Here is a 27,414-nt window from a genome sequence, read left to right as displayed (position 1 = left end):
TTTGTTTGAGGAGGGGGTTGTAGGGCAGCATCATGGACCCTGGGTTGAGAAGGAGGTGGAGACCAGCGGGGTGAGGGGCTCCACCTTGGCTCAACTCCCTAGATGGCAGCCGATGGGGGCTGGTCTAGAGGGCTCTCTCCTAGGTGAGGGGCTAGACCTGAAGCTCTTGTGCTTCCTCAGCCCGAGTCCCGTTCATGGGGGCAGGAATGGTGTGTGATGGTGCATTCATAGATGTGCATGCACACACAGAGACATGTACATTTGTACACAGACATGCACATAGAAATGTGCATGCATAGGCCCACACAACAGACAGGCAAATGCACACAGGTGTGTACACGGAGATGCACGCACACATGCACACACAGATGTGTACACAGAGATGCACACACACATGCACACACAGATGTGTACACAGAGATGCATACACACATGCACACAGATGTGAACACAGAGATGCACGCACACATGCACACACAGGTGTGTACACAGATGCACACACACATGCACACACAGATGTGTACACAGAGATGCATGCACACATGCACACACAGGTGTGTACACAGATGCACGCACACATGCACACACAGATGTGTACACAGAGATGCATGCACACATGCACACACAGGTGTGTACACAGATATGCATGCACACATGCACACACAGGTGTGTACACAGATGCACACACACATGCACGCAGATGTGTACACAGAGATGCACACACATATGCACACAGAAATGGGCATGCACATGCACACAGATGTACACACATGGATGTTCACACACATACACATGCACGCAAACACAACCCCTCTGTGCAGCTCTACTGTCTGCCTCAGGTTGGGGCCATGCTGGGTGAAGCTGTCATTTCTCCCTGTCTCTAAGTTCCTGCCTTGAGGCTATGAAGACAAGGGAATATGAACAGCTCTCTGGAGGCAGAAGACCTAGGTTCAAATATTGACTCTTCTCTGGGCCTCGGGTTTCTGGTCTGTAGACTAGGATATTGGAGTTTTACTCACGTTACTGGAGGGATGAGGGCCCTAAAGCAGCAGCTGGGAACTGGTGCATGGTAAGTTGTGGGAGTGGAGGACTGTGGGGAAAGGACAGGCCTTCCCTAGGTGAGGGGCTACTACTGTGGAGAGTGGTCTAGTTGCCTCTCTGCCCCTACGGGCATCCAGGGGAAGAAGCTGGTGGTCAGTGATGGGCAGACTAGTCCTCAGGTCCTAAGACACTGGAGTGTCTGGATGACCAGTGTGACCTCTCAGAGAAGAGGTGTACACCCAGGGATCTGGCTATGGGAAGGGGAGGGTGTCAGTACAGGAACTGCAGGGACTAGACCAGGCTGGGTGCACAGAGGCAAGGACAGGGTCGTGAGGCTGGTGCTTGATGAGAAAAGCTCAGTCTAGATATCTGGGCCAGGCCCCAAGGAGAGTAGGGGTCAGGCCTTCATGGTCGGTGTTGGAGAGCCCTGAACAGGATGTGACTTGGTCTTCCCTGTGGAGAACTCGGGGGACTAGCTGGAGCATTCAGGTATTTAAGGAGCAATGTCAGTGTGCCAGGAACTCTTGGGGAGCTTACATCCCAGTGGAAGAGAGAGTTCACCTCTTTGAGCTTTCTGGCAAAGTCAAGGGTGCTAAGTGCTGTGTCAGGGCCGTCCAAAGGTCCTGATATGAGTAGGACTTGGAGGAGGTCAGTCAGGACCAGCCTTGTTGTGGGTGTTGAAACACAGGAGTATCTGTGTGGAGGAGGCCTGGGGGAGCGGGGCACAGGGGAGCACGAGGTCCTCAAGGTTCTCAGTGGTTGCATCAGGAGTGCCCAGGTCATCTTGTCCTGGGCAGAGGATGGGTTCAGAAGAGAACGTCGGCTGTGTATCCTTTGTATCTTCCAGAGGTACACAGCCCTCCAACCCCAGGACAATGTGTGGGAGTGTGTTTGGCTCCTGCGTTCCCCTAGCTCCTTTGTCCACAGGATGCTCTTGGCTGCCAGGAGGTTCCCACTCCTCATCTTTCCAGGCCCAGGTCAGAGGCACTGAAGTCAGAAACAGAGGTGGCAATTTCAACCTAAAAGCACAAATTACAGACAAGTCTTCCTCCTGCAGGTTTCCAATTGCAATGGGCTTTTGTGTGGCACTAGAAGAAACCAGCTTTTGCAAGCATGGGGCTGAGGAACACTTGCACAAAGGGAGACAGCGGAGTAGCAGGAGTTTGCAAGCTGCTTCATTAACTTGGAGCCAGTGGAATGTCTAGGATCTTCTGTGACTTGGAAACCAGTGGCAGAATGTTCCCATGTTTCTGGTCCTCTTCAGTCAGGTAGGTCGGGGGGCGCCCAAGACAAGCTTGTGGCTGCAGTGAGGGTGCAGGATGGGTACACATCTCGGTGGTCCAGCTGGGTGTCAGCTACCTTGAATCTGACCCACGGGCTTTGTGTGGTCTCAGGGCTTGTGTGTATTTGGTCCCCTGTGTACCTGGTGTGCACACATTGCCTGTCATGTGGATCTGTGTTGGAAGCTCCTGCCCTTCAGTTCTTCATGTGGTGCTGTGGGACATCTGGTGGTTTTGAGCCTCCAAGTCTGTGTTGGCTGCTGCAGGTCAGGGCCTGGGACTTTGTGTACCAGTGACATGGCTCCACTGGGACCCCATTCCTGACTCAGCCATGCTGTCACGGACCTCAGAAAAGATCTATCATTTATTTGAGCCTGTAAAACAAGTAAATTCAATCTTCCTGTGAGGTGCGACGATGATTCACTGGAACCATCGTGGTGTGTGAGGGGCGCTTGCTGGGGCTCTTCCTCCTGCTGGGACTGCCAGGTGGGACAGCTTCCTGCAGACTCAGCGGGTCCAAGGCAGGGTTTCCAAGGAGACTTTGCAGCTGGATGAGAGGAGGCGTCAGCGCACCTGCTTCATATGGTGACTGATGTGCCCGGGCCCAGGCAGGCCCATGCTCCAAGCACCCTATTCCTCAGGTGGGACAGCTCCACCTTCTTTTTTTTTTGAGATTGAGTCTCACTCTGTCATCCAGGCTGCAGTGCAGTGGCGGGATCTCGGCTCACTGCAGCCTCTGCCTCCCGGGTTCAAGCAATTCTCCTGCCTCAGCCTCCCGAGTAGCTGGGACTACAGGCGTGCACTGCCACATCCTAATTTTTATATCATTAGTAGATACAGGGTTTCACCACGTTTGCCAGGATGGTCTTGAACTCCTGACCTTGTGATCCGCCCACCTCAGCTTCCCAAAGTGCGGGATTACAGGCGTGAGCCACTGCGCCCGGCCTGACAGCCCCTTCTTTAGGCTGGTGCCTCGGGCTCCCAGGCTCAGGGTGGGGCTCACACCCCTCCTCTCATGATCTTGCTTATCCCTTGGGGGAGAGGCCTGTGGCCCCCCAACCCCAAGCACACAGCTGTCACCCAGGTCACCTCCTCTGTCCTTCTCCCAGTACCCTACGTGCTCTGGCCTGGGCAGCCCCCTCCCCCTGCGCCCTTGGTGGCATTTGCATACAGGTGCCCTTGCAGCTGAAGTGTTGGGGTGGGGTTGGCAAACCCACGCCCGGGAGGGCCAGCGGCTCTTGGCACAGGTGGTGGGACAATGGCCACTCAGAACATGGCTTCGCTCCCTTGCCACCTCCTCGGGGCTCACACCTTGCTCCTGCATTCGTGGGGGGAGGTGGGCTATGGTGTTTGGGACCTCCGGGGTGTCCTTGCTCTGCCATTAACTTTCCCTGGAAACTTGCTGAGTTTAGTCACTGTCTGAGCCTTAGTTCCTGGTCATAACTGGGGCTCTGCAGGGCTTGGGGCCTCGTGTAAGGGGGAACTGATGGCCTGTGTGCTGGCAGAGGAGGTGGTGTCATCCCGGTGGGTCTCTGCACATCCACTGCACACACACTGCATGTGTGTATGTGTGGTGTGTGTGTTTATGTAGTGTGTTTGTGTCTGTGTATATGTGTGTGATGTGTATATGGTGTGTGTGTGTGTTTGTGTTGTGTGTATGTGTGTGGTGTGTTTGTGAGGTGTGCGTGTATTTGTATGTCTGTGTGTGTGTGGTGTGTATATGGTGTGTATGTCTGTGGTGTGTGTGTCTGTGGGTCTGTGGGGTCTGTTTGATGTATGTGGTGTGTGTGTATGTGTGTGTCTATGTGTGTGTTGTGTCTATATGGTGTGTATGTCTGTGTGTGTTGTGTGTGTGTGTCTACGTGTGTGGGGTCTGTTGTGTGTATGTGGTATGTGTGTATATGTGTGTGGTGTGTATATGGTGTATATATGGTGTGTGTGTCTGTGTGTGTTGTGTGTGTGTGGTGTGTGTGTGTAGGGTCTGTTGTGTGTGGTAGGGGTGGAAGGGCCTCCCGGGGCTCTTGGATTTGGAGGGCCCATGCTGCTCTGGCCTGGGAAGTTGGGGTTATCTGGAGGGGATATTACGCTAGGGTCGCGGGTAAGGTTCTGGGGCTCTAGGCAGAGGTCCTGGGCCTGGCCAGGTGCAGGCACATGGGCTAGTTGGGCAGTCCCAGGCTGACTAGGCCCAAGGCCTTCCAGGCTTCATGGCCCGTGTTCCCTGTTGTCCTGGTGGGTGTGCCCTTTAGGCACCTGCCCAGGGTCCCCTCTGCCATCCTGGCTGCCCCCACACTGTGTGCCCTGGTTCTGCTCCTGGACCCCACACTCTGTGCCCCGGCTCTGCTCCTGGACCCCACACTGTGTGCCCTGGCTCTGCCATCCCAGCTGCCCCCACACTGTGTGCCCCGGCTCTGCTGTCCCGGCTGCCCCCACACTATGTGCCCCGGCTCTGCTCCTGGACCCCACACTGTGTGCCCCGGCTCTGCCGTCCCGGCTGCCCCCACACTATGTGCCCCGGCTCTGCTCCTGGACCCCACACTGTGTGCCCCGGCTCTGCTTTTGGACCTCCGTATGCCTTCTGCTCGCTCCAGGGCAGAAACCTCCTGTCCTGGCTCTGCCTTCCTTTGAAGCCTAGCAGGGAGTCCTCCGGCCCTGGGTCTGTCCCTCCTGAGCTCTCATTTGAGGAAGGCATCAGTGAGGCCCTTCTTTGGCTCAGATCCAGCCTTTGGTGCCAGACAGTCCAGGGCGTCAGTCCCAGCTTTGTCTGGGAGCTGTGGGCCCTTGACCCTTCTGAGCCCACCTACAAGTTGGGAACAACACTGTGGACCCTCAGGGAACTAAAGGATGAAACTGCCCTGTGGCTGGCACCAATGGGAGCATCCTCGTTCCTCCTCCTCAGGGGCTGGACCCATGGCTTGAGTGGCAGTAGGGACATCCAGCCTGGCTTCCTCAGTGGGGTTTGTCCAGCCTGGCTTCCTCAGTGGGGTTTGTCCAGCCTGGCTTCCTCAGTGGGGTTTGGCCATGGAGGTGCTCAGGGTGTGCTTGTTGGAATGGTGGGGGAGCTGGCTCCAGGGTCTGCCTCCTAGACCCTGTCCAGGGCTCCAGCTGCCCCTTCCCTCTCTGCACTCCCAGCTGGGATGGGAGGGCCTTGGGCACAGGCTCTAGAGCCCCTGTGGTTGGCTCCCACCCCTCCCCCAGAGTGATGCATGTGAGGATGGGGGCTTCTTCACTCAGGAAGTCGTCGTGTCATCCCAGAGTGTGGTGTTGGCCTCAGACTGGCTCTTGATCTCCAATGTGGGGCATGGCTGGAACCATCCAGCGGTCAGTGTGTCTCGGGCTCCAGCTTAGGCATCTTGGGACAGAGACTGGGCGGCGGGTGTTTCTCCGGACATGGCCAGGCCAGCATGGCTGTTGTCCTTGGACATCAGTCAGCAATAGGCCAGTGCCTACCTGTTCCGCCAAGCTCCATTCTTGGGAATGCAGGGCCCGGACATTCAGTCCAGGGTCTTTCCCTCCTGGGGCTCTGCTAGGGGTGCCCCTCCCTATGAGCCCATCTTGACATTTGTGGGCCTTGCTCTCTGTCTGCTAATGAGTGATCTTCATCAGTCCAGCCTGCCATGGCAACCGCCCGCAGTCTCGCTCTCTGTCCAGGCACCCGGTAGCTTTATCTCCGAGGCCATCTGTTCTGGGAGCACAATTCCAAAGCCATTTAAACAGAGCCTGGAGCAGGGCAAGGCGCTGGGCCCTCTGTCCTCACACGTGTGTGTACACACACTCAGGCACACACACGCACGTGCACATGCAGATGTGGTGTGACCCCTGCAAGGTGGAAGGCGATGACAGGGACAGTCAGGGCGTCCCACCGGCTGCTCCCTTTTCCTACTGTCCCCAAGCTGGTTCCTGGGCACCCTGGTGGTCGGCCAGTCTGTGTCTTCCTCTCTTTCTCTATATTCCTCACCTCTCTGTCCATCTGTGTGTCTGAGCCGGCCTGGTTTCTGCCTCACCTCTCTGCCTTTGTCTTACCTCTTTCCCCACATCCTTTGTCTCCTTTCCTGCCTCTGTCTGTGTCCATCTCTGTGTTTAATCCCCTTGATCCTGCTCCCTGGGCCCCCTCCCTGGCCATTGCCTCTGTTTCTTTGGCCTTTGTCTCCACCTCTTATCTCTCCTACTGGCTCAGCTGCTTTTTGCCTTTGGCTGTCATTCTGTGCTGGTAGGACTAGGGCATCAGGGGGTTTCCACCCCTGCCTCACCCTCTTGGATGCTCCTAGAACAGTCAGGCAGGGGCCTGTCCCTCACTGTTCTCCTGGTCCACTCTGGGCACACCTATCTCTCCTCCCCACTTTCTTCTACCTCAGGGTGGCCAGGTCATGAGGTGGGCAGGTGGGGGAACGGGGGTACTTTCTCATACTGCTCTTAGCTTCCTGGGCCCATTGACCAGGGTAGTGCCTTCAGCCTGAGCTTCTTACTCTCCAAGTCCTTCACTCTGAGCTCCTCCCTCTGAGCCCAGTCCTGCTGTTCATTGAATGTGCTTCCCTTTCCTGCCATGAGGCCTTCACTCATGCGGTGCCCTCACCTAACACTCCTTCCTGGTCAGGCCTCCCTGTCAGGACCTTGTGTCCCTCTCTCCACAGGACTGGGCAGGTGCAGCATCCTGGGCTCAGCATGGAGCCTCCTGGCTTCCCCCAACTATGCATGATTGAGCTTGCAGCCTTGTTCAGCTGCCCCTGCTCACAGGGGCAGAGAGGCTCAGAGAGCCCTCTGAGCTCTGCAGAACTTTGACACCAGTCTGACTTGCAGGGGGATGGAAAGGAAGCCCCTCGGCAACTGCTTCCAGTTCTTCTTGAGGTTGGCCTAGGTTGCCGCTGCTGCAGGGAGCTGCTTGCCTTCTCCTGCTGGTGCCCCCAACCCTCAGCTGTCTCTCCTCTGTCTTTCCTCTGTCCCAGCATCCTGTCTCCTGGGCTGGACTGTTGCTGAGGCTGCTCTGAGATGCACAGACCCCCAGGACCCTTGGGCTGGTCCCCTCAGAGGCTTGAGGGCCTGGTGACCTGGGTCCTCTGAGCAGCTTCTGTCCTCCAGGTCACTCTGCTGTTTCAGCCAGCATCCACACAGCCCATCCACCTAGGATGCCTCCTTCCAAGGTCATGGCCCTGGGTCAGGGCAGAGCAGGCAGAGGAGCCGTATGGGCAGACCAGAGGGGCTTCAGAGGTGCACATGTATTGGGGGGCCTACTAAAGCAGAAACCAGTACCAGTCCAGACAGCGATGACCAGCAGCCTGTGACCTCTGGAGCCTGGGGTGTGTCCAGCAGGCGGGACCCCTGCTCTGGCTCAGCATCACTCCAGTCCAGGTGGCGCTGAGTGCTGGGAACCCAGCTATGGTGGGTGATGTCTGGTGTTCCCCTGGGTCAGCTGTAGCCTGGCTTCCTGTTGAGGGCAGGGAGGTACAGTGCTGACACGCAGCCCTGAGGGAGGCTGAGGTATTGCCACCTTCGATAGCCAGAGCTGCATCCCACACATGGGACTGGACTCTCCCAGTTGTGGGGTGAGGCTGGGATGCCTGGCCTATGGCAAATGCCCCTCAAACCCTAATGCATCTGGTCAATCTGGTGAGTTCTGACTCAGCCTGGCCAGGTTCCCCTGGTGCTGGCCCCCTGAGTGTGTGTTGAGTTGGGGTGCGGGGGCTGAAGGGCCTTTCTCGAGCAGACCTTCAGAGAGGAGCGCTGGCTCTGTCTGTCCTGATTCTGAACATGTCCAAGTCGTTTCATCACGTAATGGATTACCAGGCTGGTTGGTTCTACCAAAAGGCAGCAGCACAAGCTTTTCCTGGATTTCTCACCATTGTTCCTTTAAATAATCAATCTTAATTAACTCCATCCGAAGAACGTATTTTCCCCAACGGTAGGGAGTCCCAATCAGATGGAGCAAGTTGGGACTGCAAACCGCATTTGATAGCTGTGGTGTTGGGAGGGCCCACGTGGCTACTGCGAGGGGTGTCTCCATGATGGGCAGGCGGAGGGATCAGCACCAACCCCTGCCAGCACTTTCTGACATTTCTGTTGCCCTCATTTGGTAGATCGGGAAACTGAGTCACAGAGCGGTTTGGCAACCTGCCCCAGGTCACTTCCCCTGTCTAAGCACAGACATCATTGTGGACGAGGAGAAGAGGCAGAACTCAGAGGGGAAACCCCTCTTCCACACAGCTACTGCTGCTGCCACCTGTTCCCACCAGCCCCTGTCCCCACCTGTCCCTGTCCTCAACCTGCCCCACCTGGCCCNCTGTCCCTGTCCTCACCTGCCCTACCTGTCCCTGTCCCCCACCTGCCCAACCTGTCTATGTCCCCCACCTGCCCCACTGGTCCCTGCCACCACCTGCCCCACCTGATCCCTGTCCCTCTTCTACCTTCCTGCCACCACCTCCCTTCCCTCCCTCTACTTGCTTCACCTGCCTCTCTACCGCCATATGCCCCTCCTGGCCCCACCTGTCCCACCTGTCTCCCCTGCCCCCAACCTGCCCCTCTTTTGCCCCCCACATGTCCCCCCTCCCCTGCCTACCTCCACCTGCCCCACCTATCTCCCCACCCCTACCTGCCCCTCCTGGCCTCCCACCTGTTCCGCCTGCACCCACCTGCTCCTTCCTGCTTTCCCTGCACGCTCACCATCCTCTGAGCACATTCACCCCCTCACTGTTCTCTCCTCTAAACAAGATGACTCACCATTTATTTCCAGCCCAATCGCTGCCCTGAGCCTCAGCCTCCATACTGACACCCTTGTTGACAGTGTCACCTGGTGACTAACAGGCGCTCAGACATCCCAGCAGAGCCAGCAACTCCCACAAATCTGCCCTTCTTCAGCTTCTCCCTCAGGGGGTGCTGCCGCTCATCTCATGGCTCTGGTCAGCCCTGGAGTCTCCTGTGGTGTCTGTCCCAACCTCACCCAGACCCTCAGCAACCCGACTCATTCCTTGAGGGGTGTCCCAACTCAAGTGCAATTCGTTGCTTCCCTTGGGACACCCTTTACCATCTATTGCCGCCCAGTAGTGCTCACCACAGGCCTCACCGAAGATGTAAATGTTAAACATTTTGCTCTTGGCCACCCAGCTGGGAGGGGCCAGTCAGGGGTCAGTCCAGATCTGCCTCCTCCAAAGGTTTGAACCCTCCATACTTCAGGTCTCCCCCTCAATGCTGCCCTGGATGGGAGAGACTAGCCTGGACTTGGCCACGTGTTGGGAGAAAGAAGCCAGCATCACCTGGGCCTCCACCTGTCCCCTGCAGGGACAGACACCTGCAGCACCTGAGGACGAGGAGGTGACCCTGAGCTGCCTGGGGTGATGGAAGCTTCCCTCGGCATCAGGGAAAGCTGGCCCAGAGGACAGCCAGGCTCGATGCTGTGGCCAAGTTCATCGTTTCAAAGGGCCCCTGTGGGCCATTAAAGGTTGTGGACCCAGTTTGAGGGACTAGGAATCATTCCGGAAGAGGCCTCTGCAGTGTGTACCTTCACTCCTATCCACACACCCTGCCCTTCGCTATCCCTGTGTGGCTCTGGCCGCTGGAAGATCCAGGTCCCTCTGGGCAGCGCTCTCTCCCTGCCCTTTCCTTCCTGCTCGCCCCAGCTTCTGCCTGCAGGGCCTGGGGTTGTCCAAGGAGTCTTGACTTCCACAGTGCCCCTCCCCCTGGCACCTCCCACCATAGCTTCTTCCTGGCACCTGGTGGTGGGGAGTCAACCACGGCAGCTGAGGGCTCTCAGGGGCCTGCCCTCTCAACAGCCAATGATTGGGTTGTGTGGAGCCAGACCTGACCCCACTCACCCGTCCTGGCTGGTTCCCCACCAGGTTTCATCCTGGACCTGGTCTGACAGTCCCACCCGAGAGAGGAAGTGGGGGAAGGGATGCATCTTTAGGAAGGGCCCCTCCCCTCCCTCACTGTGAGTCCATTACTGTGTGGGAAGCCCTGTGTCTCTGCCTCCCCTCACTCCCCTTCCCTGGCCCTGCGGGGTGGGGGGAGAGATTGTCTGGGGCCTGAGCCCATTGTGTGGAGAAGAGAGTCTCATTGGCAGGCAGCCGGGGTATCAATTTGTGATTATCTGCTCCCTGGTCTTGATTGGCTGGATGCAGTGGGGTCTCCCCAGGGCCCCGGGACACAAGTTTGTGCAGCAACTTTTTTCAGCATGAAGTGACGTGTGTTCCCAGAGAGAAGGTGCACCTCCTGGCCAGGATGACACTCTGCGGGATCTTCCTGGGTGCGTACCACCCCCAGCCCCTCGCATCCCTCCCTGGTCTGTTCACAAGTTTCTGCGAAGATGCCAAAGGGACTAATTAGCTGTGTGTGTCCCCCCATCAGTGCTCAGTGCTCTTTTCTGGGCAGCCGAGGAGGTGACAGACATGCTCCCTCCTGAACAATGGCCAGGGCCCCTGGGGAAACTGCCACCTCCTCTTCTAGCGGATCCTGTGGCTTGCAGAAGTGCTGACGGCACAGAGCCCTGTGAACGCTGCCCTGCAGAAGGCTGGAGGTTGGAGAGTGGTGGGCAGGGTGTGTGCAGAGGCCAGTCAGGCCTTCTTTCTGGTGATTTACCTGCCCAGATCTGCCTAGCAGGCCATATAACTGGTGGGTGTCAGGAGCCCTTGGCCTGGCAGCAAGGCTCTGTGAGAAGGTGGGCAGAGAGAATCTGTGTGTGGCAGATGTCCCCTGGGACTTAACTGTAGCTAAGGGGCTTTGGCTGGGGCTGCCGCTGCTTGTGTCCTCATCACACTCAAAGTTGCTGTGCGTGAGTGCATGTGTGTGAGTGTGCATGTGTGTGTGAGGGTCTCACAAACTGGGTGCCAAACGTTTGTGAGTGTCTGCGTGAGTGTGAGACAGAAACACAAAGTCAGCCCCGAGTGTGGCGGAGAGTGGATCCCGGTTTTGTTTGCTCCATCTGCCAGGGCCGGCCTGGGGCAGCACCCCCGCCCTCAGCTGTTCTATACAATATTAATGCTCACCATCTCGGCCTCACACAACGGCCCTAATTGTCGTCTGCAGCATTAAGGCAGGCGCCCATCTGCGGGGAAGCTTTCAGAAGAAAACAAGAAAACCCTCACCCCCAGCTGGTCACCAGAGAAGGTGGTGCCAATTACAGATGCAGAAAGTTTAGACCAAAATTACTTGAAAGAGTTTTTATGAAGCAAATGAACTGACACTTGGAATGTCTGTGTGCAGATTTGCACAAGTAATTACACTTTATTTGAAATGATCTTACCAGCTAAGCGATCATTAAGCCTGCTCCCCCACTCACACAAAGCACTTTCTCAGTGAGTGCGGCCGCGGCGCAAGTTTGGTTTTGCAAATCTCCCCTTTCCCTCCCCGTGTGGAGTCTGAGGACCCGCCAATCAGACAGGAGTTATTTCCTGGTGGATCTTTCCAAACATATTATGGAAAAGTCACATGTGAGTTTCCCACAGGTTTTTATGAAATAAAACCCGAAGGAACTAACCCCATGCTTAGTTATGGAAGAGAAAATATTTTATGGTTTCAAAAATCCTGACAAATTGTCACCCTCTCTAAGAAAATACGTTTAAGACTATACCTTGCTGTTGTCACTCACAAGCAGGGGTCTGCCGGGGTTTGGGATTCTCTGTCTCAGCCCGGAGCCCCGAGTTTGGCGATGGCTGAAAACCGGCGCGAGCTCAGGAGCTTCCCTGTGCGGAGAACAAAGACGGAGGCGCGCTGGGGGGAGAGCGCTGTCCGAAGTGCTGATCAGACTTGGGATCCACCCACCGCTCAGGCTCCCTCCCCGGGGCTGCAGGGCGGCGGCCCCTTTTCGGCCCTGCGCTTTCCCCTGGACTCCTTTGTTCTCCTGACGTGTCAGGTAACGAGTGCGAACCTTTACTCATCACAGCTGCTCTTCTGAACTGCTCATGCCACTTTGACCTCCCGGCGGGAGCTCCCAGGGCCCTCCAGGTCCTGCCAGCAGGCACCAGCTGTAAGTTTCCAGGCACATTCTGAGCAGCCCACGGAGGGTCTGGGGGCCCATTCGCGACCACCAGAGCGCCGCACCTCAGGAGGCCTGTGATTGTGCAAAAGGGGAAGTGAGAAATGCCGAAGGACTTAGGTTTTCACAAATATAATTTCTATTACCTGAAAAAACTCTTGGGCCTCACGAAGCCCGTGGTGTACAGGTTGATTTCTCCCTGCTGCCACCCCTGCTTCATTGTGGCTTCTTAGGTGTGACTGCTGCATATCTGAATTAAGTCGCTTTCATGAAACCTTGGGTGTTGCTGGGAAATAAGGCTGATTCAGCAACGGCCCTCCCTTTGATTCTATCTTCATCATGGAACAATGGCCCGCAAGCCGCCCGGAGCCTGCAGCCTGCCGATAAGAGTTTAATAGAATTTCTGAATGCCGAAGGTTTGGGCTGGAAGACGTCCTGGCACTCACAGCATGTCCAGAGGAGATAGAAACGGCTTTCAGGAGTGCTCTCAGCCGAGTGTGTCCTTTTGTACTGATGGATAGAAGTTTAGGACAGAATTTAAAAATGGTAGGCAGTCATTGTGGAAACCTCAAACTGTTCTCATTTGACTAATTAATATTTCATCCTCAGTTTGACCAGTGCAGGCTTGCATTTATTTCCTTGTGCTCAATCTAAACAATTGCTCTGTGTGCATTTTGTGTTTTATTTGTTGAGGATAGTGTGTGTGTACAAGAACCTAAGATACTTGCCTGTGGGGTGAAGCTTATTGGTTTGTATGTAATGTGTAAAGCACAAATTGTATGTTAAAAATAAGCCACTAAGATTTTCAAAACATGGTCTGTTAGAGAAGGCTAAATGTTTCAGTTCTGCCTCATTCACACTTTTGGTGGCCCGAGCCCTTTGGTGCTAATTAATTGGGGTATTGTGTTCTCGCATAATTTACCAAGAAATGATGTTTACTGTCTGTTGAAATCTCTGCACTGAACTTCTGAGACGTGAATTTTCTTGTTCTCCAGCTGGCCTTGGATGGCAGCATCTTTGCAGGTGTCTCACATTGAGTTTTCACCCTTGTGTTTCACAGTTTTGTTTCTAACATTCTGATTATGATAATGGACAATTGTTTGCCTGATTTATCAGTACAAGAAGGAGATTTGGGCCGCAGACAAGAATACTCTGGCCCTTGAGTACTCTTACTTAAGAAATTCCTACATTTATCCCTGAATGTGGGGAAAAAAAAATCACAAACTGGCAGATGAGAAGGCAGACAGTCAGGCTGCATGGAGAGTGGGTGGGCACTTCCATTGTGTGTGTTATGGGTTTTTCTCTTCCTGATTTTCATTGGATAGCTCCTTTCAGGCCATTTGTAAAAGAATCAGAAAAAGAGCAGAAAACTTGGGCTTCGCTCTGGTTGGAATAAACTTAGTCTTTTTAGGGGGTGGGATACCCAGGCCTCAGGGATCCCTGAGTTCTCTTTGGGAAGGTTTTTATTATTGTAAAAATTAAAGTGAAAGGGAAAGTGTGACCACAGAAAAATGTCTTTTCCTGATCTATTCTTTGTGTGCATGACTTTGTTTTTTGGTCTGTGGCTATAGTTAGTTACCTTTTATGCCGTTAAAAAATACGTATCCATTTAAGTCACGGGTACTTGAATATGCAGATGAGCCAGTATGTAATATTCCCGGTTCATCTGAGTAATAAATTCTGCAGCCCGTTCTTTATGACGGTAGGTCATATTCCTAACCACCAATAAATATTGTCAAGTACTTTCGCTGTAGCCATGCTAACCCCGGGCATCTGTCATTCCGGTTGCTGCTATTAGGAATTATTGGACTGAACCACTGGCAGAGAAAGCAGAGGGGGGTGAATGTGGTGGTTGTAATGCTCTCTGCCCTTTTGTGTGTTTTGCTTTTTCAAAAAACTCAATCATGCTGCACATTGATTATGAATCAGGGTGGACAAATGTAGGCACCTTCTGTTGGCCGAGGCTCAGAGCAGGGGACAGGGCTCCACCGGCCTGGGACACCTCTCACCCCCAGTTCAGCAGATCCATCTTTCCGATGCTATACTGTAAATTTATTTCACCTCAGAGAGTAAACAGATATATTGGAGCCCCAAGGGTTCATGGGTAGCGTATTTACAAAGGAGCCTCCTCCGCCAGCCCGTGCCACCGCTGCTAATGAGAGCAGTCATTAAGTAAATGAGACGTCGCCTTTAGCTGGCTTAGGAGTTCGCACACTAAGGGGAGAAGATATTTAATTGAAACCCGCACGCAGGCTTCCCCACATGTGACCGCTGTACGGGAGGCAGCTGCCTTCCCTCTCCTCCCCCAGTCCACCCTGCACCCCCCATGTAAATTTCATGATTGCTTTCCGTGATGTCATTTTGAAAGAGGACAGACAATAGCTGTGGGGAAAGGTAAGTCAATGTTACGTTCTTTCTGACAAAGGCAGATACCCAATGCTGGCTTTTCCTCTTGGACAGAGACAGGGAGAGGGTGCGCGGACAGAGTTGATTTCTAAGATGAAGGTTCTCTTTGCAGGAAAAGCAGGTCTGAGGATGGCTTTTTGAAACTGCTCTGGAGGACGGGGGCTTTCTTCTCCTCCCTGGCCTGCCGTGTGCTGTTTTTCTCCTGCCTCTCTGTTGTTCATGCTCCTCTGAGATTCCAGGGGACATGTTGTGCATCTGACAGAGGAGACATTAGGGGAGGGGGAGTGCATATCAAAACAAGAAACTTTATGCGCATTTCTGGAAGAGGAGCAACGGATATGTCTGTGGCCGTGGGACCCAGCAGCTCCGTACCTGGGGAGGGCACTGGCCCCTCTGAAGCAGGGTCTCAGAGTCTGGGGCGTGTCACGTGTGACCCCTACCCAAGGTACTGAGCAGAGGGGCTCACGTGAACGATTTGTCTGCATGTCACGCATTTCTCAACTTAAGGATCAATATCTAGGGTGCATGCGTTTGTGGGACAGACGTGCAGAAGTAAATATCGGCCGCTTCTCAGCCCCTTTTCTCGCTGCGTGTCCGTGAGGCTGTGGAGTGTGGTTGGCTATGGTGGTAGTGTAACTGGATTTTTGTATTTAAAACTAAAAATCAGGGTTAGCTAAGAAGTTGGTTTAGGCGTTGAGCACCTTAATGCCATTGTCTGTAGTTTTGGGGCCGTGGACTTTGGTTCTGTCCATCGAATTCACAAACCAGGAAAATAAACAAATGCTGGTGGCTTTGTGCTGGAGTGGTGGGCTCTCACTGCTCCTCTGAGTCACCAGGGGTTTTGCTTGTCTCAGCATCACCTTTGAATCAGTGGACATCATTGGCTGGTAAAGTTGGGTGTTTAATTTTGGAAACAAAACATCTGCGGTGGTGCGGGGGGTTCTGTGGCTGCAGGCGGGTTGGGTCCTGTCACGATAACGATGGTAATGACAGCGGTGATTATAATTATCCTTTTGGGAGAGGGAGGTGGAGAATTTTGCCCTTGTAGTTTTTTTTTTTTTTTTTTTTTTTTTTTTTTAAATCACAGAAACCCGAGGACACCTCCAACGCCAGTGGCTGAGTGCACAAAAGGTGGGAGGGATGTTGGGGCAGGCCTGGGGGGGCCCGCTTGGTGCTGAGGGGTGTGCACTGGCTCTGTCTCCTCTGAGGTGCTGGCAGAGCCTGCCTTGGCCTCACTGTGGCCTGGGGAGTGGGGGTGCTGTGTCCTCACCCAGGGCTGACTGAGGGAGGCTCCCCTCGGCCCCCAGCCTCCCTGCCACCCAGGGCTCCCCTCCCATTGGTCCTTGGCTGTGATTATCGCCTCCTTCCATATGGCCCTGTTAATTAACAGTAAACAAAAGAGTACGAGAGCAGGGATTGGAGTCCTGTGGTACCAGCCCGGGTGCTGCTACCAGTGGGGGCAGGACCCTGCCCTGTCTCCCTGGGTAGCTGTTCCTTGTGCAGAGGAGGCTGGGTCAGGGCTTAGAGGGCAGTTTGTGTTCAAAGAGAAGGAGGCAGATTTCTGGGTTCTTCTGTCCTATAGAGACTGAGGCTCCTACAGGGCCCTGGCCCCCTGGGCACCTGGATGGTGACGAACTTCACAGGGGTGTTTTCTGATCCAGCAGCCTGTGCAGGAGCCACGGAGAGTTGGACAAAGAGACCTTTCCACTCTGGAGCCGCCCGAGGGCCTGGGAGCTTACCCAAGGCAGGGGGGCTGCTTCTGTCCACAGTGCCACTCGGGGGCTGGTGTGACCCTCAGTCGTTGCCCACAGCTCTGGAGGTGGCCTCAGTTGTTCGGAGCCAAAGCTCTGGCCCCCCATTGGTAGATTCTGGCAAAGGCAGTGATCACCCACTGCCTTGAATGCCCCAGGTGTGTGAGCGCGAAAAACTCTCTGAGATGACCCCGTCTAGCCGTGAGGGATGCAAAGTTGCTCTGGTCTGGGGGTTGCAGCAGCCTCTGCTTGGAAGCTCTGTTAGTGCCCAGAGATGTCAGGGAGAGGCTGGTAGAGGGTATGTGGCCATGGGGTGCACTCTGGGCAGCTCTGGCAGCTGACCAACGGCAGTGCTGGCTCCACAGACAGCCTGGATGGTGGCTGGCGCTTGGCCTGTCCCCTGGCTGTGGACGTGGTGGGTGCTCTCCCTGGTGCTGCCCAGAGACTCACTCCCTTCCTCTCTGGCCTGGGGTCACTGAATGTGCAGACAATGACATTCGTGGTGGTGTGGGGGCAGAGGAGACCCACACCCCTCTGCACTGGGGAGACGGGGTCAGAGGCCTGACTAACCGCCTTCCAGGTGCTGCTCAGTCTGGTGATGGCTGCGCCGCTTGGAAGGCCGGTTTGCACAACCCAGTGCTGTGCAGAGAGAGCAGGAGAGGTTCCTGAAAACTGACAAAGTGCCAGAGAGAAACCTGGGGCCTCCAGCAGCTGCTCGGTGGCGCTGGGCAGGCTGGTGGGGGCTGAGCTCTTTCTGGATGGACTCCGTGCAAAAGGCACGTCTACTTTGGAAAAGACTGAGGAGGGCTTGGGGCCACCCAGTCCCTCTGTGGGGGCTCGGGGTGGGGACGAGACCAGGAACAACCAGAACGCTGGCCAGCACCAGGCCTGGAGTGGATGAGGAGGTAGAGAACTGACCCAGCTGGAGCAGGGGTCGGGGATTAGCTGTGGGGTGTGGGGGCTGCTGGCCGTCACCTGGTGCTGTGGGCAGGCAGGCACTGGATGGTCAGCCAGACTTTCATTTTACTCAGGCATCTTGGAGAGTGGATGCTCTGCCTGTCCCAGTGCTGGAAGACACATCTCAGAGCCCCTCTTTTGTTGCCTGTTCTCTTGCAGGAGGCTGGGCGGGAGAGTGGAGCAGGGTGCCTGCGGGGGACCGGGGGGGTCTTCTCTTTCTTCCTCTCTCCCATCCTCCTCATCTTAGATCCTCCCCCTCTGCATTTTCCTTGTGAACTCACTCATGAATAAACCAGAAGTTAGTTGTCTACGATGTAATTTTAACAGGAATTTTGTGGTGTGAGTTTACAGGAAAATGGTCTTTGGGAACCAGCATCATTAGATTAGTCAGACGGAGAAACGCTGTGTTTCCCAGAAGAGAAGAGAGCAGTGGCTGCTGTGCTGCTCCCCTGTGGGCTTTCTGCTCCTTGGAGACCACAGGACCCACCCCCGCTTCAGGACAACCCCACTGGGGGCAGCCCACTGTCCAGCCCAGAGTGTTTGCTGGGGGCCTTGGGGTGGAATGTGCTTCCATGGCCTCTTGAGGTTCCCAGCATTTTTCTGTCTTTCAGACAAAATTTCCCCAAATGTCACTTTAAAAAACTCAAAACAAAAATAAGCCAGAGGAATTTCACCTGAATTAAAATGTTTTTGATCTCAGGCTTCCATGGAACCTGCTTCAGAGAGAAGAGATTAATGGATACTTGCAAGTGGAAAGCATAGTTTGAAAATGTCTTCCTGTTTATCTTCAGTGTTGGAGGAACCAACCCGATACAAGCGTGATCTTTTCTCCCCACGGTTAATGCCATTAGGAGCTTTCCTTGTGGGAAGATTGGTTTCACCCATCACTTCATCCTTTTTTTAAAATTTTGTTTTACAATTTGCACTTAAAAAATGCAATGTTATTTTAATCGGGAATGAAAGCAACTCAGGATGCTTTAATCTGCCCTGGCTGAGTACATCTGCCTTGGCGAGGATTGGAGTCCAGGCCTTGCAGAGGAGAGAGGATGTCCACACAGCTGTGGGTGTCTGTGGCCCTCCTGCCATCCCTCGTCCTGCAGCACCGGGAGCCTCCACTCAGCAGCCCCAGCCTTCAAGAGGGTGACTTTGTGCTCAGGCAACTGAGTGTGTGGTTCGTCCTGGAGTTGCTCGGAGTCGACTGGATACATTCGCTGTGCCTTGGGGTTTGTTTGGGACTGTGGCCTGGGAGTATGGCCCGTGCCAGGAGGGTGCAGGTTGGACGGTCCTCAGGAAGTAGGCTGCAGCGCTCGGCATGAGTCAGGGTGGCCAGCAAGGTGGGGGTGAGCACTTGAGACCTAGATGCTGGGGAGGAAAAGTGGAGGCACCATATGGCCTGAGCTGCTGACAGATGAGCTTGCTGGCCCCACCTCTCTCTCACGCCTGGCTTCACACCTCCATCGTGTTCAACAGTGGTCTGAGGGCTGGGGCAGAAGCCATCTGGGTCCTCTTCTTTTTTTCCCATTTTGCTGCCTGCAATCCACACATCAGAGGAGGGGTGTGAGAAGAGGGGGCCCTGGGTCAGGGCGGTTAGAGCCTCTTACCTTGTCCTGGGGGACCCCCCACATCTCCCCAGCCCAGGGACCCTCAGAGCTGCCAGTGGCTGACCTGCCCTGCCTGAGCGGGAGCTTGGAGGCTCCATGTGCCCCAGGGCCTGCTTTAGAAGGCCCTAGAAGGTCCCTGAGACTCTCGGACCACAAACTGACAGCAGCAGCTGCCTGGGGTGGCCTCCCAGTGAGCCAGACCCACAAACCCACGGTGAGCCGGTCCCGAGACGCGTCCCAATCCCTGTGTGCACCTTGCTGAGCTTGTCAAAGCCAGACTTGGGTCTTCACACCTACAGAGTTTTTTGAATTCTGAAAATCAAATGGCTTTAGCAGTCATGCTCTGTCGGCAGCCCAAGTGGCTCCTAACTGAAGGTGCTGCCCATTCTTCACAAGACTTAGAGCTGGGGGACAAGCTCCCTCTCGGCTCTGACTTTCCCAGGGTATTTACCGTCCCAGGGATCCCAGGGATGGTTCAAAGCGGCCTGCCCGGTTACTGCTGACCGAACACTTGCTCGCCAGGCTCTGAGCTTCCCAGTGCCCCAAGCTGCCCGCAGACCACAGTATGACCCTTACTGCCCTTGTGTCTCTTCCTCACCGCCTGGGAGACGTCTGGAGCCTGTCCCCAGCCTGTCCCCAGCCTGCCCTCCAACCTTATTCTCCGTCCCAAACTGGGTTGTTACCCAAGATTCCCTAACGTGCCTCCCTATGTCCCTTCATCTCCTGCAGTTGAATTTTTGCTTCTCTTTCAAGGCTTAGTACAGATGCCACCCCTGGGCCTTCCTTTACTTACCTTTACTCTCACGTGTCTCACGTTTGAAATCCCGCTCTCCGGATGTAATGTCCCTGCTGTGACATTGCATCAGGCTGATGGGTGTCCCTGCTTGCCTCCCGGGAGAGCCTGCAGGCAACCACCTCTGGGGGTGCTGGGCCTGAGGAAAGCACCCCAAGTCTGGGGCAGCTGGACCCAGTGAGGCCACCCCAAGTCTAGGACCTGCTGAGCCCGAGGGGGACACCCCAAGTCTAGGACCTGCTGGGCCTGAGGGGGACACCCCAATTTTGCCTAGGGGCCCCCTTGTCCACACGGCACATGGAGTTTTCAAAGCTGGTCTGGACCAGGGGAGGATCCACATTTTAGCTTTGAGGTTGGAAGGAGACTTGTGTTGGGAAGAAAAGCTGCTTAAATGCTCAGTCGAGTGGTTCTGAATTTTTCCTCCACTCTGTTACTTCTTGAGGTTGAGCCCTGCCTTCTGGTTATTTGAGATCATGTCTGCCCAGATAAAATGTTAGACTATGAATGCACATTAAAGAGATACCTCTTACAGTCATTTTTTTTTCTTCAGTGGTCTGATTTTGTTCTGGCTGGCTTATGTAGAGTTTTGTGCTTCCTCATTTTATTTCCACGAAGGCCATGCCCAACCCTAGCCTTGGTGAGCCATGACCCAGCCATGTCACCAACGCATCAAAGTGGTTGGCTGTGAGGTGTTTGTTCCCTCCCCATGACACACATAGACAAATTGGCCCAATTTTTTTTTTTTTTTTTTTTTTTTTTTTGAGATGGCGTCTTGCTCTGTCGCCCAGGCTGGAGTGCAGTGGCGCCATCTTGGCTGCAACCTCCGCCACCAGGTTCAAGGCAATTCTGTCTGCCTCAGCCTCCCGAGTAGCTGGGACTGCAGGTGTGTGCCACCACGCCTGGCTAATTTTTGTATTTTTTTTTTTTAGTAGAGATGGGGTTTTGCCATGTTGACCAGGCTGGTCTCGAACTCCTCACCTCAGGTGATCTGCCCACCTCAGCCTCCCAAAGTGCTGGTGTCACAGGCGTGAGCCACGGTGCCCGGCTAAATTTGCCCAATTTTTACGAGTTATGAGGTGCTGTGAGCTTGCTGCCTTCCCTTATCCAGTGGTAAGTCCTGTAAGTAGGGAGTCGACTTCCCAGGTGCATCAGCCAGACAGGAAAGACAAAGTGAAGCCATCCCTAGGAGGCTGCCTGGAGCCCATCCCGGGGATCAGCTCCAGGACTCTGGGCCCTACACCCCTTCCCTGTGGTTCCCTGTGGAGCGTCATCCACCTGGCGACCTGGGCTTGTCTGGCTGCAAATCGCAGATGCAGCTTCTAAGTCAGAACCTGCTACTGGATGTGGAGCTCCCTTCATCCCCAGGGTCTGAGCCTTTGTGCTTGGCTGACTCCCTACGCCTCTGGCATCTGGAGGAACCCAAACCCACTTTGATGTAAGAGTTAGAGTCCAATTCCTCTTCCTGGAGAGCCCTCTGATGGCCTTGGGACCTCCTGGACCTGGTGAGTTCTCCCCTGCCAGCCCCTCCTGCTGGCCACCCACTTCCTGCCCAGTCACTCAGAGCCCAGGCAGCCTCTGGTGTCTGTAAAGTGTGTGTTTTCCCCAGATGTGTTCTGTGTTGGCGTCGTTTACTGACCACTGTCCATCCAGGCTGGGAAATGAGCATACACATCCCCTCGCCCCCCATAATTTTTCTAAGCCTGAAAAGCAGCAGAAGGGCTGCTCTGAGCCCGGAGCTGGGGCTGCAGTTGAGGCCACCAGAGAGCAGCTGCCTGGGCTCACCCGACCCAAACAGGAATGTGGGCAGGAGCCCTGCAGTGGCAGAGCCTGGGGTTAGAGGAGGAAAACAGAACTGTTGTGAAGGCCTGGAGCTTCCCTCGAGCCCTCTCCTTTCTGAACTGGGGATGAGCCAGGGTGTGGGCAGACCCGAAAGGGAATGTGGGATGCCCGTCCTCGTGGGAGTAGGGCCTCAGTAAAATGTGGGTTTAAGGAAGAAGGAGATGGCAGTTTCTTCTCTTTTTGGGCTGGAAAGCTGAAGGGTTCTAAGAAAAATTTCTGGGACAGAGGAACGAAAATGCTGGAGCAGAATTCCAGAGCAGGACCTCTTGATCCTGCGAGGCCAACCCAGCCCTACTGGCTCTGGCCATACCCTCTTTTTCTTTTTTTTTTAAAGATGGAGTCTCACCCTGTTGCCCAGGCTGGAGGGCAGTGGCGCGATCTTGGCTCCCTGCAACCTCTGCCTCCCGGGTTCAGCAATTCTCCTGCCTTGGCCTCCAAGTAGCTGAGATTACAGGCTTATGCCACCACACCTGGCTAATTTTTGTATCTTTAGTGGAGATGGGGTTTCACCATGTTGGCCAGGCTGGTCTTTAACTCTTGCCCTCGAGTGATCCACCCGCCTTGGCCTCCCAAAGTGTTAGGATTACAGGCTTGAGCCACCATGCCTGGCCTCATACCCTCTTAATTCTTATCTTGCATCTGGAATACCTGTTGGACCAGGCCTGTTTCCATCGCAGCCCCTTCTTACTGCCTTTGTTTTCTCTGTGTTCTCCCCCTTCCCATACCCCAGGATTCAGGCAGGTGAGTCCAGTTGTGCCTGATCTGAAAAAGTGTCTCTGATGGTGGCCTAGTGAGGCAAGGCCCATGGGTGAGCCTGGCCACCTTCCCTCCCCTCCTGAGCACCATGGGTGGGTCAGGCCTCGAGCAGCCCTTGGAGGCAGCAGCCACAGACAGAGGTGGGCTGGTGGGCAGGTGCGGCTGATAGAGTGGGTGTCTTTTGTGGGCTTCTCCCCAGCCTGTGGCCTGGCCTAGTCAGGAGAGATGGTCAGGGGAGCAGGAGGGAGCCCCTTACCCCAGTGCCTGTAGTTGTGTCCTTGCCCTGCTCCCTGGCTTCTCCTCCTGTAGCATCGTTCCTGTTGCCCTGGGTGGGCTCTTGGGAGCCCCCTATTTCTGGAGGTCCCCCCTCTGGGTTCCTTGTCCTGGGTGTGGGGCGAATGTGCTGGACTGGGGTCACAGGGTTGAACCCCACTTGGAGCTGAGGATGTTCTTTTTTTTTTTTTTTTTTTTGAGACGGAGTCTCGCTCTGTCGCCCAGGCTGGAGTGCAGTGGCCGGATCTCAGCTCACCGCAAGCTCCGCCTCCCGGGTTTATGCCATTCTCCTGCCTCAGCCTCCCGAGTAGCTGGGACTACAGGCGCCCGCCACCTCGCCCGGCTAGTTTTTTGTATTTTTTAGTAGAGACGGGGTTTCACCGTGTTCGCCAGGATGGTCTCTATCTCCTGACCTCGTGATCCGCCCGTCTCGGCCTCCCAAAGTGCTGGGATTACAGGCTTGAGCCACCGCGCCCGGCCATAGCTGAGGATGTTCTTGCCCCAGAAGGAAAATCCTGCGTGTGTCTGCATGGAGCAGCGTGGAGCGGTTTGCTTGGTGCCGCCTGGGTTCCGGGCACCCGGCCTGGGTGTGAGGCCTGGTCACGCGGCTGAACGGCTCTCCCAGGCACCCCTGGGAGGGATGGATGTGACACTGTTGGTGTCCCTCCCAGCACACTGCCTGCCCCGGGCTGGGCACACTCCTCCCCTGTTGGCAGCCGGGGATGACAGGCCGCCTGGAGAGCCCGTCCTGTGATTTGGTTGGAAAGTCATTATTACTGCAGAGCAGTTTAGCTGTTGTTTTTACAGCGTTGGTAAGGTTAAAAGAAATAATGATAATAATATAAGAAAGACTCAGTCACAGTAACTGCCTGCAACATGCTATTTGCATTTTTAAGGAAACACTTCTTTGAGACAGCCTGGGTGAAAGGTCACTATTTGCATATAAATGGAAAAGAAAGTGTGTGATGCTGGAAGTTACATCTGTATTATTTTCTCAGCAGTGAGCTGCTGTTGGAGAGATTAGAGGACATGGCTTGCATTTGGCTTTTATTGAATAGAGAAAGTACCAGCGAGGCTGATTTAGAAGCAAAATAATGAGAGAAATGTGCAAAGCTATAGAACTGCCAGCTCCCTGCCCCCACCTCTCCCTTCTCTCATTTTCACCTAAACTCAGCAAAAGCTGGTCTGCCTTTGCGCCACTCAGCAAGTCTTCATTTCACTTCTCTCTGGATTCCAGAGATTAAAAAAAAAGGAAAGAAAAAGAGCAAAACTTGCCCTCATTTCCCCCTTGGTCCCATTTGTGTTTCCTGCCAGTGTTTCCTCCAGGTGCCCCAAACCCCGTAGCAGAACCCCAGCGGCTGTGGCCCTCCAGCGTGTGGAGTGGAAGAGGCACTCGGGGGCGGGGCCGAGGGCACCCTCTCCGGAGCTAGGACCCGCTGCTGGGAAAGACTGGGGGCTGGGGCAAACGCGGGGGGTCCAGTGTGGGCTGAGGGAGTCCTGTTCCGCCTTCCTCTCAGCCCCATAGGACCCGTCGTTTCTAGGGCATGGGTTCCACCTTCTTTATGGAAATTTCCAAGCTTGTCAGACTTTCCCAGGTGCCTGGTCCCCTGGGCTTTCCTGGAGGCCCCCAGGAACAGAGCTGGCCATCCCCGAGAGAAACCTGGGTGGGGCTGGGGCCTGCACCTGTCCAGCCAGCTTTGGAAGCAGGCTGAGTACATCACGGACTTTAGGGTCTTCCAGCAGCAGTCCTGGGACAGAGGGAGGTGGAGCGTCCTGCCCGGACGAGGCATCTCAGGATCCTCCTTGGTCCCAGCTTCTCTTCTCACAGAGGCCTCCACTGACCACTGGTTACTTAAATCGCAATCCCCCATCCTCATTATTTTCAAAAATACATTTTGAAACAATCTCAAAGCCACAGAAATGTTTCAGGTGACGGGCCCAGCTGTTTCTCCTGAGTGGTTGAGGGCGTGTTGCTGATGTGAGGCCATCACCAGGACATGTGGGTGGGTGTTTCCAACAGAGAGGCCGCCCTCCCCTGCTCCAGCCCCACCCTCACAGCCACCTGGTCCTCAGACCCATTTGGGAGTGGGTTAGGAATCGCGTGTTGTGCGTGGTCCTGGCGTCTCGTTCGTCCAAAGTCGTTTTCAGTCCCTATCTTTCACAACCTCGTGCTTTTGGAAGGGTGCTGAGCCGTTATTTGGTGGAATGCCCTTCAGTGTGGGTGTGTCCAGTGTTGCCTGTGGTTGGACTTGGGTTATGCAGGGACACCCGAGTGGGAGGTTCTCCCTTCGCCTGACGCTGACTTGTCCCTGAACTAATAATGTTGACTCGGTCACTGGATTCGCTGGGGCATCCCGGCACCTCTATGCCAGAGGGAAATGCCAGTCGTTTTCCCTTTGCAATTCATAAATATCTGGGGGGAAGGTACTTTGAAACTCTGGAAATATCTCCATCCTCAACAAACCATCACTTGATTTTGATGAATGTCTCTATAGACTCATTATTTCCTGTTTTATCCACGGGCTAAAGCCTTCTTGTGATGCTCAGATTGTCCCTGATTGACCAGTGGAAGCTCAGTACAGAGGCTTCCATAGCCTCAGTCCAGCTCCACTGCCCTTCCTTGTTCTTGCCTTTCTTGCTTGGGGCCTGGAACTCGGGTCCTTTTATTAGAAAATGGTGCTTAGCCTGAGACCTGGGTGTTGTGCCTCTAGTGGACATGGCTGGGAAGACGCATGTGTGTACACACACATGCTACACACAGTTACACACACGCCACACACAGTTACACATGCTACACGCACACACTACACACAGTTACATACATGCTACACACACGCTACACACAGTTACACAATGCTATACAGTTATGCACACATGCCACACACACAGTTACACACACATGCTAGACACACAGTTACACATGCCACACAACACTACACACACGCTACACACACGGTTATGCACATACATGCTACACACATGCTACACACGATTACACACATGCTAGACACAGTTACACACACGCCACACACACAGTTACACACACATGCTTCTTGCACAGTTACATGCTACACACAGTTACACACACATGCTACACACACACCCTTTTTCACCTAGGTCTGTATTTACTTCTCCATCTATCGATGTATACTGAAAAACACAAGTTCGCATTGATAACCTCTGATTCCAGTTCCCACACAGGGTTCGTTCCGAAGTTCTGCCTTTCCACAGGCATAACTTGCTCTTCCAACAGTGAGAAAGCTGGTTTCCATTATCTTTAATATGTTTACTTCTTTGATCCACCTCTTTCCCCATACCAGCGCCCTCCTCACCCCACACACGTGCTGACCCCTTACTGGGCCCCTCTCTGCAGGCCAAACCTCTGGCTCTCCACAGGACAGCCCCACCCTCTGTTTTAGGCCTTGGTGGGGACACCTTCTCCCCTGGAAGGGCTCTGGTGCTAGGGAGCCTCACTGGTCGGTTGCCCAGGACTGTGGGGTTCATGAGGTGTGGGACAGGATGATCCCAAGTATAATGGGCTGGTTGGCCTCCCTGTGGCCCCAGAACTAGCTTCCTTTGTAGCAGTGAGCATTATCTTTCATTATCTTCAACGTTTCACTGCTGGACCAAGCAGTATTTACCAGTGTTACATCTCATACAAGATTTTGTGGTTTGTTTTTCTTGTAGATAGTGATCACCACTCCTGCCGCAGGCACCGCCCTGGCCTCACTCCCCTTACTCAGTGTTCAATGTGCAGTTTTTGAGACTGTGCGTATCTGGATTTTTTTTATCTACTACTTCCCGTGATCAATGTTTTGTCTGGGCGTAGAGGGTATGCCCTGAAGTTGAATGTCAACTCCCTTAAAATCGGGAGGAGGCTTTCTCTGCTGTCTGTGAACATCGCACTGCTCCTAAGCGATGCGATCCTATTCTAGTTATTGTTTCATTTGTGACTTTTTCCCCCTTTGAAAGCTTTTAGGGTGTCTTTTCTATTCCTGGTGTTTTAAAATTTTATAGTGCTGGGCTTGGTTGGATGTGGGTCTTTTTTATTCACTGTTATGGGCACTTAATGGGCCTTTTAATCTAAAAATATAATTTCCTTTAGTTCTGGGGAATTTTTTTTTTAAATTTATTTAACTTATGCTTTTCCTTCCCATTTTCTTAATTATTTCTTTCTGGAACTCCCAAATCGGGTGTCAGACCTCACTCAGTGTTTCCTCTGTCTCTCCTATCTCTTTGTCCTTTTGTTCTCTTTTCTAGTATATTTCTTTGACTCTATCTCCCAAGTCTTCTATTGAATTTTTCCTCTTGGTTTTACAATTTATTTCCAAGTTGGGGCAGATAGACACAATGGTATGAAACCTTCCCAAACAAGTCCTCCTGTCACTGTCTGGGCTGGGCCACATGTGTCTGTGCTTGTTCCTGCTCTAACCGCTGCCCACACCGTTGGTCGAGGGACCCCGAAGGAGCCTCCTGAGACACTGATTTGCTCGCCCGGTGCAGGTTCCTCCCGCAGGCCAGGAAAGGCCCAGGAACAGCTGTGTTTGAGCACCTGGCAGTCCTCAGACTGGGGCGGGGCCCTCGCTTCGAACTCTGAGAGACAGATGCTGGACCTAGTTCTTCTGCTGCCTCCTCCAGGAGCCGTGTGACATGGATGTGAGTCTGTTTGCCTCCTGGGGCCTTACCTCCCCATGTCTGGGGGTGCAGCCTGGACCTCGGGGTGTCACCTTGGGTGTCAGAGGCTCTTTGAGGGGGTGCA

The 27,414-nt window shown here is 54.3% G+C and overlaps 1 protein-coding gene across 1 annotated transcript in view; it reads left to right on the top strand.

Moving 5' to 3' along the window:
* The first annotated feature begins 2,189 nt into the window (after nt 1–2,189).
* Nucleotides 2,190–27,414, top strand: part of MYT1 (myelin transcription factor 1) — a 90,070-nt gene continuing 64,845 nt past the window's right edge. The window contains exon 1 of the mRNA XM_025398118.1: nt 2,190–2,309. The gene's annotated coding sequence lies outside the window, so the exon portion shown is untranslated. The remainder of the gene's footprint in view (nt 2,310–27,414) is intronic.

This window comes from Theropithecus gelada, chromosome 10 (genome assembly GCF_003255815.1).
Source record: "Theropithecus gelada isolate Dixy chromosome 10, Tgel_1.0, whole genome shotgun sequence".
NCBI classification, from domain to species: Eukaryota; Metazoa; Chordata; class Mammalia; order Primates; family Cercopithecidae; genus Theropithecus; species Theropithecus gelada.
Note: the sequence above shows the minus strand (reverse complement) of the source record. Positions and strands in the feature narration are given on the sequence as shown.